We start from the raw sequence: 11,137 nt of genomic DNA on the forward strand, positions 1-11,137 counted from the left end.
GTTGTCTTCCTGAGGTTTCTACCGTTTTTTTTTCCCCGTTAAAGGGGTTTTTTTGGGGAGTTTTTCCTTATCCGCTGTGAGGGTCCAAAGGACAGAGGGATGTCGTATGCTGTAAAGCCCTGTGAGGCAAATTGTGATTTGTGATATTGGGCTTTATAAATAAAATGATTGATTTAGCAACTAAAAAGACAGATATTTCCCTAAGAAGTTTGCAGAGAAAGAACATTGGATGTGCTTTTGTTGTTTTGCTAATAAATCATCATGGTGATTGGTGATGGAGGTGTACTGGCAGCTCTCCATGTGTGTGTGCTACTGGAAACTCTCCCAAAGTGCTACTTTGGACTGCAAGACTGATCCATTAAATCAGCTATACTAACGGACAGGACTAACGGTTTACCTGGTCACCTAAACAAACAGTTCAGAACTGGATCAAAACTCCAACAGAGCTGATCAGCATAATCTGCATTCTACGAATTGAGGTAGATATCCATCCATGCCCCCACCCAGTATAAACAGATGGCTGCTGTAACTCCACAGCAATATTAGAAAAAGGAATTTCTACAGGTGAAATTGCTGCCAGGTGCAATAGCATTCTTCCTCTGGTATACACTTTCCATGAGCAAACCAACCTGGCTGGTCGTCTCTGCTGCCCGGCTGCTGTGAGGAGTCTGGTGTCGGTCCTGTGGAGTGGGCCTTGATGGTATGGCATGGCCAAAGCCTGGAATGTCCACTAGCAGGACTGAGTAGCCGTCGTGTCAAGCGGTGCTGCGCCAGCAAGGCGCTTAGAGGCCGGCATGTTACCAGACACTGGACCACAGTCATCATTAGGCAGGTGGCAAAGAAGTCCAGACTCAGTCAAAATCAATGCCACACAGCAAGGAGTCTTTAAGCCATGAGTTGCATTTCTGTATTCCAACCAAAACAAAAACTTGTGTGGCTGAAATGACTGCTAACAAATGCAATAGGAAGATGATAAATGCAGCTTTCGCAAAAATAAATGAATAAATAAAAACAAGGCAATGCAGAGTGTTTCAGACAGTAAATAACTGGAGGTCAACAGGGGATCCAAAAGCATAGCCAAAAGGCATAATGTGTGGATACTTAAATACATAGAGTATTAAGTCAAAATGTGACCAAATTCAGCATCTCTTAACTGACTCTAATCCTGACTTTGCTTATCTGAAACAAATCTTCATGAATATTTATTTGCAGCTTTAGTTGTACCTGGTTATGACATACACAGAAGGGATATGATGGGCTCAAAGGGAGTTGGGTCATGATTTATGTAAGAGACATTTTTAACTGCCATGATATCCTGTGGTCACATGATAATGGACTGCAATGTATTTCTTTAAAGGTAATTCTATCACCACAAATATCATTTGTCCTACAATGTACAGACCCCCTCAGCAAGTTATGAAAAACTTGATAACAAGCTGAAAGAATGTAATTTTAAGAAAAATGTAATCATTGTGGGTGACCTGAATATAAACTGGGAGGATAAACTAAATAGGAAAAACCGGACTGGACTTATCACAGCTAATCCACAACAATTACTAATTCTACCAGCATGCAGTTTGATTTAGTTTTTAGCAACAGACCTCAAAGAATGTTTAAAATCTTCAATCTTCAATATGCTGATTGGACTCTGGTCATAACCTGATCATGGTGTCCAGGGAGCTGAATAGTAAGTGGTGATTTAAACCGTCTGCTGCCAGTGAGTCTAATAGACTCCCCAAATGTGAGCAGGACAATTTTACAACTTCAATCCAACAGCTAAACTGGAATGAGTTGTTGTTGTTGTATGACATTCCATAGCAAAATACATAACATCATTACCGAGATTACTTGCAAGATTAAGGATATAAGTAAACACTTACAGATCTTTCAGTAACCAATTAAAACAATGAATGATAAATACATAGACATGTGAGCACTAAACTCTTTTCTGGCCTTTAATGCTTTTTAAAAGTGTCTTTTTCCAGTCTTTAAAATGTATGCCCTGTTCTTGTTTTGTTTATTTTTTTCCCTTTCTCTTGTTGATGTGGTTGAAGAAGTCTTTCAAACTGTATGCCCTGATTTTTTTTTTTTTCGTCTGCTTTGTTTGTTTGTTTTTTGTTTTTGTTTGCTGGGGTTAGTTGTTTTTTTAGGTAGCCTTGTGTAATATCTTGGCCAAGGGACTACAGAAGAAAAATGGCTAAAATTGGCTAACTCTGGCATTTTCATACCATGTGTATTTATTAATTTTAACTGTCCCTTCTTAAATAAACTAAACTGAAACAAATTAATGCCAATGTCATATTGAGCACAGCAAGACTTGTATTTGCACTCAATTTTATTTTTTAGTGTGACAGCTCGTCAACATTACATATTACTAAAATTGCCTTTAATTATTACACACTCGACACAGTCTACACAAACTACACTTGCCAACAGCTACTTGCATAGAGACCACCAGACAACAGTCCATTTACTTATTTTAGTTAATTACCAACAAGCTTTACAGATTTGATGGCTCTTGCCAAAGACACTTAATTAACAAAGATGGGATCAGGTGCTCACTATCCCATCTGATTACACGTATCCCAGCTTTCTTATTTGGATTTATCATAAGAAGGATGAGGGTTAATTCTTGCTTTTGAAACAACAGCCTTTGAGAATAATAATAGCTTCAATTAATGAAATCTATTTGGCTAAACAGGAAAGATCTTGAGTTTATTATATTGGATATAAACCAAATCTGGTTAAAAAGATCAAGAAATTCACTGTAGAATACAATTTCCAAAGAGACAGCTCACTTGCCTATTGTCTAACATGACTTTTATGATTTACCAATGGCTCGTACATTTCACATGCTTGCAGAACTCACATAATATTCCAGGATCTGCAGTGATGGGATTAAGCACTTGCCTGCTGCTAACTTTTTTTAAATGTTTTATAATTTTTTAAATTTTTTTATGTACAGTGACCTTGAGTGTCTTGAAAGGTGCTGATAAATAAAATGTATTATTATTATTATTATTATTATTATTAACCATATAAGGGATATGTGTTCAGCAATGTTAGGTACATTAGTCCTGCTGATAACGTCCTTGTTTGCATGTATGGCTCAGTCAGTGGTCGTTGATCTATCTGCAAGTCCACAACTCTACATTCACCCCCTAATCCTGTCCTCAGACAGGCTGATGCCAGATCAGCACTGACTTTAGGCTGGAGGGGCCCCCATCTTCACACATAAGCCCACTGGCCTGAGGATCAGTCTCCATAAGTCATCATTGTCACGTTTTATTATAAAGGTGCAGGTGAGACAACTGGAAGCTGCCAAACTACATTACTTCTTTATGCTTGTGCATTGTTGTGCTCTGTAGTCTACAAGTCTAGTCTAGTTCTACAAGTCTATTTACTGAGCAGTATATCATTCAAAAAAAAGAAGAAGAACTGATCACTTGAACTGAATCTCTAAATGTAAATCTTGATATTAAATATTTTTAACCCTGGCACCAAAGGGTCTAATTGAGGACTTCAACATAAAACCCTTTCTTTGAACTCTTGCCTCGTGCCTCATGGACTAGTTTGCATGTTGTTTCTTGTTGTGCTTGTCTATAATTCTTCTTGACATTTACTGTGTTACCATTAATGTGTGGCCATGTCAACTAAACATGAAAACACGAAAAACTGAAAAATTGAAAAAATATTGAACTATTTTAATGTTTTTTGGATCTTGTGACCCATCATGTGACCCCCACTGGCGTCCCTTTAAAAATGGCATCCTAGATGCATGTCTCATGTCTGAAGAAGAGCGTTTGGCTTGAAACGTCACACACAGTATTTTTGGGATGTGCTAAATAAATGCATGTGAACTGGGAGCATCAAGTGTGCCGACTATCCTTCTTGACTTTATATTTTTAACCCTCACAATAAGTAAGTTAACTTGATTTGTGTGCTTGCCTAGAGACACATTTTACATCTTGCATTGGTCAGCTGACCTGCTTGGCACTTAGTAAGGACTCAAAAGGTTCCACTAGCATTTGATTGGTATTGTTTCATTGTGTAATTTCATGTGTATCGGTTAAACAATGTCTTTACTCTAAATAACTATATAGCTCTTTTTCTTGAAAATGACAGACCCGTAAAATGAAGCATTACCAAAGATTTTCCACCAGGATTGCTACCATACAATGATGTACAGTGCTATAGCTAAATCACTTTTACTACTCCTATGTTATGTTAGAAGTGCTAAATGTACTGTATGTAAATGACTATGGTGTATAGCAACTTTCTAGTCTTCCAACAACTCAAAACGCTTTTATACCACGTCACTTTCACAAACTAGTGACCAATGTTACTAGACAAGGTGCCACCTGCTACTCAGCTTAACATTCATATGCATCACACAGATAGAACAGCCATCGGGAAAAAGTTGGAGTTCAGTATTTTGTCCAAGGAAATTTCGGCATGTAAACTGGAAGAGCCAGGGATCATCCAATCAGTGGACAACCTGCTCTACCTCCTAAGCCACAGCTGCCCACTTAAGGAACTACATGTTTTAGGATTTTGAATTGTTTAAAAATTTTAATTAATTTTTTTTGCAAGAATGAACTAGAAAGCCATGGAGCCGCAGTCTTTTGTGAAATAATAATAAATAATAACATATGATATAAATGCCTACATTGATTATTAATTATCCTTTGTGAGTGCCACAGGATCTTCCAGCATCATTCTGCTTAAAGGCCCAGTCATACCAGCATAAAAGAGCAAAATTAATTCATTTTAAAGAAAACACCACAATTAGCATCTGTAAAGTAAAGCAATGCAGATCTTTTGCATAGAGTTCAACTGTGGTGAACTGTGACACGCAAATTCAAACTCTTTACCAACAGCAAGCCAACTGAGGGAACAGACAGCTGAAGAGTCCAAAACAGAAGAAGCTTTCATAGTTTGTTATCTACTTTTATAAACCCCTGCTCTGACCAAGTATAAACTGATCCAGAGACATGGTTTGGAGACAGTTATGGGGCAAGAGTCAATGATAAAAAATACTAACAGTTAGCAAGCCAAGTAGCTTGGAGAGGTATTGTAACTTTTCAAGCACTAGCATGTTACCGGGGTATAGCGGTTAGCTTGGCAGTTACAGCACTTCATCAACTAGCCTTAAGAGTTGTTAGTAGGCCTATATCATTATAGCAGCATTATAGCACGAGGACTATGACACTTTCTTTCGCTTTCACACATTTCATCTTCAGATATTAAAGGCAATGCCTATAGGTGAGCTGATTAACTTTTCTTCTACTCCTGCAGGACCTCACTATGCAACCTTCCAGAAATCAAACCTGTTTCTCCAATTTACAGGCTCAGGGGACACACTGCTTCTGCCCTGCTCACCATTACCCCCAGAACTCAACACCGAAAAGACAACTAAATCTGTCATTCACCCACAAAGCTGTCCATAACCCTGAATCAATTTCACCCCATGACAATTGGATTTTAAAGGCATTCATTGGCTGCTAAGAGATAAGCAGTGACACATAACTGGTTAAGAGTGTGTGTGTGCAAGTAGAATACAACTGTCTTGAACAGAAGAGCAAACGAGCAAGCCACTGGACAGGGGGGGAAAAAAACTGCCCCAGACACAAGTAAATAAATCCCGGGGACTGTGCTTATTAAAATCTCCAGGCTCTTAAAAAAAATATCTGAAAGAGAATTAGAGATCAGGAATGTTCTTTGTTGTTCTTGTTCTTTGTTGTTGTTCTTTTTAAAATTCAAAGGCTTTCTTCATTGTAGCCTAGTTTGAAATAGGTCAGTTACAGTGAAAAGATGACAGCTTCTTTCATTTATAGGACATATGGACCGGGATTCACGCCACCCCAGTGTATGCTCAGAATTTCTTTCAGGTACTCCTGTCAGCCATCCCCCTTCGTTCATCCTCACTTCAACATAAATCTGTCTCAACACATCACCATCTTGTCACCACCTCCACACCTGCCATTATATCATTGTCCTATTATAATCCATTGTTTGAGGAGCGCATTGAAAGGTCAATGTCCGATTGAAGCAAATACAAAAAGTGAGGCATTGTGATGTGAAAGCCTGCCAGAGCTGTATACAAGCTGCTGGGAAAAAAATATATAGGCTGCATCTGCCAACCACAGATCAGGGAAAAGTGGGGTCTTTCACAGAGCCTTTGATTACACCACAAAATCTTTAAAAATGCACTCGGGTCAATGGAACACAAACTCGGATCAATAATGTGTCTGAATATACACCCTTGTCGGTTTGAAAAGTGGGTTTATGAGTAAATATGACAGCATCAATATTGCATGAGACTGAAGATCCAACATTTTTTTTTCTTTAATTTCTGTAAGAGATCTGGGACGAATCCTCTTAGAACTCTGACATAAAACCTTTTTTTTTTTTTTTTCATGGATTAAACTCCCACATTGAAAATGAACATGGAACATAGAAAGTGTCAAAAGCAAGAAATAGTAAAAAAGGAAAAGCACAGTCAACCACAAAATCTGAAATGTTTCCCAGTGCAAATTCAGTAGATTTTACGTTGCTGATAGAACACTCTTTCATCATACGAAAAAATAAAAATCTAAAACCTTTCTTAACAGGATAACAAATCAAAACCAACAAAACTTAATAAAATCCTGACCAAAAAATAAAACTTCAGCCCTTAACATGATCATTCCAAAGCCATAAAAAGTTGAACATTTTTTACCTTGTTTATATGATGCTGGGACACTTCAGTGGCATTGTCAGTGCTGTAGCTGCAGGGTGCTTGTGTCTCCCTAGTGAACTGAAGCAGATGTCAGCAGAGACACCTGCTCTGGCTCAGCCTCCTCCTCTGCTGACTGCCAGCCAGGGTCTCGGGTTCACCGCTTTGCCCCAAAATACGTCTATCACTCAGCCCCCTGGCATGCTATTGTCTTAAGCACAGCCACAGATTTAAGGACTCACTCAGAAATTTTCACACATTTATCTGTTGCATGACCAATAATTATTGTGAATGAGAGTAATAATAGTGGTTAAATCATAAGCACTGGAGTGTGATGAGTATCGTTATTGTTGCAAAACTATGACTTTGATCACTTTGATTAAAAAGACCTAAATTAATGACAAACATTGAATTCTAAGGAGCTTACAGTCTCTTACCAAGGGACTAGGTCTGGGTTACGGCTGGGTGGGGGTGCAGGCATGTGGTAGTGGCTGGCCATCTGTTTGGGATGTTTCATGTCGGGCTTGCATCAGCACTGGTATGATTGATTGACAGTTGGGTAATCCAATCTCTGCTCTTCTAACTGGGAGCTGAGGCCTGGGGCAAGTTATCTTGGTGAGAAAGAATATTGAAACACATAGCCTTCACAACCACACAAATAAAAATTAAAAAAAAGTCAATTGTTGGCTGACACCAGTTAATTATTATATATTATAACATACGGTTATAATATATACAGCTGGGAAGAGATCTTAAGTCATAGGTTGCTGCTTTAATCAGGCCCTGCTCAGCAAAGACACGAGGAATGGTGACCTACATTTGTCCTCATCTGAATGACAGATGTCCCCAGTGTCTTTGCTGCAGAGTAGTAGTATGTGCTCATTCTTTGGTGATTACTGCTGCACGCCACACTGTGCAGGCATTCCCAGCTTATACAGCAGCGAAGAGTTCTGTGCTCTGTCTAACTCCGCATAAAACATAATGCTGCAATGTGCCTGGATGATGCAGATATGATTACACAATATAGATCTCAGTGGCGGCCCTAGCACATTTGGTGCCCTAGGCAAGCCTCCTCCTGTGATTTTGGAATTATGTAATTTGAGTAGCAAAAAAAAGGCAGAGGTGAGCCGATTAATTTAATTGGTGTGGCGACTTATGCTTCTGGTGATGAAGCTATAGAGAGAGGGATGCCGGCTTGCTCTGATGCAATTAATATCAACTGTGCAGGTGCGATTCCTTTTTTAGTCTCTTGCACAGAGAAACGGGGTGGAGAAAAACTTGTTTGCATCGATGACCGCAGAGACACTATTGGTATGTATATGTGCATAGGTTTGACTGCAGCAGCCTGTTGTCATTTCTGGTTAGATATGTAAGTGCATGCTATGATAGCTTTAGTGAAGTTACATGCTAATTTGCCATGGCAATTGGTGGATTCTTGGCATTTTAACTGTCATCTTCTTCTCTCTGTAGAACAATGTAACATTGTGGGACCTGAGCAGAACCTGTACAGACCTAAGATGCGGTCCCAGATAGGCCAGTATATGGTCTATTATCACAGATTATGATCCAGCCTAAACACAGTGTCACTAACACCGTACGTTATAATATATAATAATTAACTGGTGTCAATAATACCAGCCAGTTCACAGCGGTGGACACATAAGATGCAATGTTAGCACTGTTAAACTGGTTCATCCTTATATTTATATGTGATTTATGATTGCATAGCAGAAAACACAGTAATGATAGCTAAATTAACAGCTGACATAATTATGTTCATCCATCTTTTACTACTTGTGAGAGAGAACACGAACACACACACACACACACACACACACACACAGGTTTATAAGGACCCACCTTTCCAAACATCCAGTCAACTTAAAAGTCATGTCAAACATCTCAACTTTATTTGCAAAAGACAATTTACATTTCAAAATCATCATTTTACTTTCGGAACATATATATATATATATATAATGTGTGACATTTCACAGGCTTATGGGGTCAGGACCAAATTGTGGTATATGAAGACTACTGAGTNCCTTTCCAAACATCCAGTCAACTTAAAAGTCATGTCAAACATCTCAACTTTATTTGCAAAAGACAATTTACATTTCAAAATCATCATTTTACTTTCGGAACATATATATATATATATATAATGTGTGACATTTCACAGGCTTATGGGGTCAGGACCAAATTGTGGTATATGAAGACTACTGAGTTTATGAGGTCTGTTTACTTACAACACACAAATCTAGCCACTTACTGGTTTATGGGGATAGTTGTATTTGGATTTGTTATGTTATGACTTTGGTCATTTACTTGGTTGTTTTTTTTCTGTACTGACAGCTCTCTCCCTTCTCCCCTCCTCTGCAGTAGCAATCAGCCTGCCTGTGTGTGTGTGATGAGCTGTAGGTGTGTGTGATTTCCCCAATCAACCACGTGACCGGGTTGCTGCCTGCTGATTGGCTGTCTGCTCAGTTTTATACTCCACCTGATGCCAGCCTTCAGCCTCTCACTCTCCCCATTCCCAACATGACAGTGGCTGGCAATCTGTGCTAGTGATCTTGTGTGTTGCAGTAGCATTTCTGATTTAGGGCATCTTCTTGTAGAAGTTATTAGTTTGAACTCTCCTGTTGTGTGTAAAAGCTACCTGTAACTTTGATTGGAACAATTTATTGTTATCATTGTAAATATTGTAAATAAACTCACTTAATTCTGTAGCAGCCCTAGCGTAGGAGGGAGATGCCATTTTTGTTGATCCCTTTTTCTCCTGTTTATTTCAGTTAAGAGCTAGGTTAGTTTGATTGTCTTTTGTTTCTACATTTATTTTCTGACAGGTAAGGTAGGGATCTGGGTTTAGTTGTTTTGTTTGTTATGTTTGGCATTGCTCCTCTCTGAAGCTATAAATAAAACTGCTACTTTGAACTTTTGACCTTGAAGTTGGCTGATCATCTTGGGAGTGGGAAGAGCGGGGGCACTTTATCATGTGTGCCCCTAGGCCTGGGTCATAACAATGAGGTCCGTTTACACACAACACACAAACCTAGCCACTTACTGGTCTACAGGGCAGTTGTATTTGTGAGGACTCTTCACATTCTGGCTGGCAGAATGTAATAGGAATTTCTAATGAGATCATGCCCAGAGTGTTTCCAATGTGACAAACTCATGCTACTCAGAGAACCAGGGTTACACAAGTAGCCTAAAGTTTTTAGTCATGAGGAGTGAGTAGCACTATCAGTCTGCTGATCATCCCTGACTCAATGCACTACAAGAGACTTCGAGAAGCAGATCACTCCAGACAGCAACAAGAGACGAGTGGAAGGTTGAGGCAGCCATCACACCACAGCGAGATGGGCAGGTCAACCCTGCCCTCAACACAGACCTGAAGAGAGACGAGCCATTGCCCTCCATCCATCAGATACCATGGTCATCCTGCATGGAGATGGGGTTAGGTGGATAACTGGGACAAGGCAGTGCTGAACCTCCAGCAGGGAGTCAACCCAGGGAAGGACTACAGCACTTTGAAGCAAGGAGTGTAACAGCAGTGTGGAATCATCCACACCTATCACTCCAAGGTGCTGTCTGACAAATAAAGGTTAGTAGCTGGGTTTCCGTTATCCAGTAATTACTGGACTTTGACTGATAAAATCTGCCAAAGTCCGGTGTCCGTAAAATGTCATAAGCCAGAAACAGGCTAAGGGATTTTTTCAGTTTGTTTTCATAGAGTTTTTATTGCATCTGTATTTCAAACGCATATAGCGAACTGACATTATTTGATTTCAAGTTTGCAGCACGCTGCGTTATTAGAATGGTATGAGCCAGTCCAGATGTGTTTTTTGTTTGCAAATTGTTTTATCTGAAAATAGGTAGGCCTTCAGTTTCTTTATGTTCATGTTAAAAGAGCGCATGCTTGTGCAATATTTATTTATTTTAGAAGTTACGCACGTGAGTCAATTGACGGCACTCATTTTATTTGATATAGCCTACTTTTCAATAAAAAAGATTATACATTGACATGGCTTGATATCATTCTTATGTAGCCTGCATATCATTTATCATTTTAAGCTCAACAAATATAATATTTGACTGGAATTTCAAACATTTGTCCAGTAAATTGAAAACCTGCCGGTCACGCTGTCCGGTGCCAATTTTTTCTAGCGGAAACCCTGGGTAGTAGTCTTGGATTACCCTACCGCAGTCAAGGCCAAGGAGGAAATTAAAGTCTAAGGTTCTGGGTCTTCCTGGGACTTCAGAGGGATGGAGGCATGGACGCATAACCACCTTAGTGAGTACATCTGAGAAGTATGACCCCATCATGAAGATGACGGCAAAGCTCATGAACATGCACTTTATGATCATGATGGCAAAACTGGCAACTCAGTATGCTGACCAAAGATAAGAGCTGGAGTG

The 11,137-nt window shown here is 39.3% G+C and overlaps 1 protein-coding gene across 4 annotated transcripts in view; it reads right to left on the bottom strand.

The window, feature by feature from the left end:
* The window catches only part of tncb (tenascin Cb), a 366,665-nt gene that overhangs the window by 339,789 nt on the left and 15,739 nt on the right, over positions 1-11,137 (bottom strand). The window contains exon 3 of one of the 4 annotated variants that reach the window (XM_050050298.1): positions 6,722-7,329. The gene's annotated coding sequence lies outside the window, so the exon portion shown is untranslated. Of the gene's footprint in view, positions 1-6,721; positions 7,330-11,137 lie in introns of those variants that run through there. The other 3 variants (XM_050050299.1, XM_050050301.1, XM_050050300.1) reach the window with 3 other exon arrangements.

This window comes from Epinephelus moara, chromosome 8 (genome assembly GCF_006386435.1).
Source record: "Epinephelus moara isolate mb chromosome 8, YSFRI_EMoa_1.0, whole genome shotgun sequence".
In the NCBI taxonomy this organism is placed as follows: Eukaryota; Metazoa; Chordata; class Actinopteri; order Perciformes; family Serranidae; genus Epinephelus; species Epinephelus moara.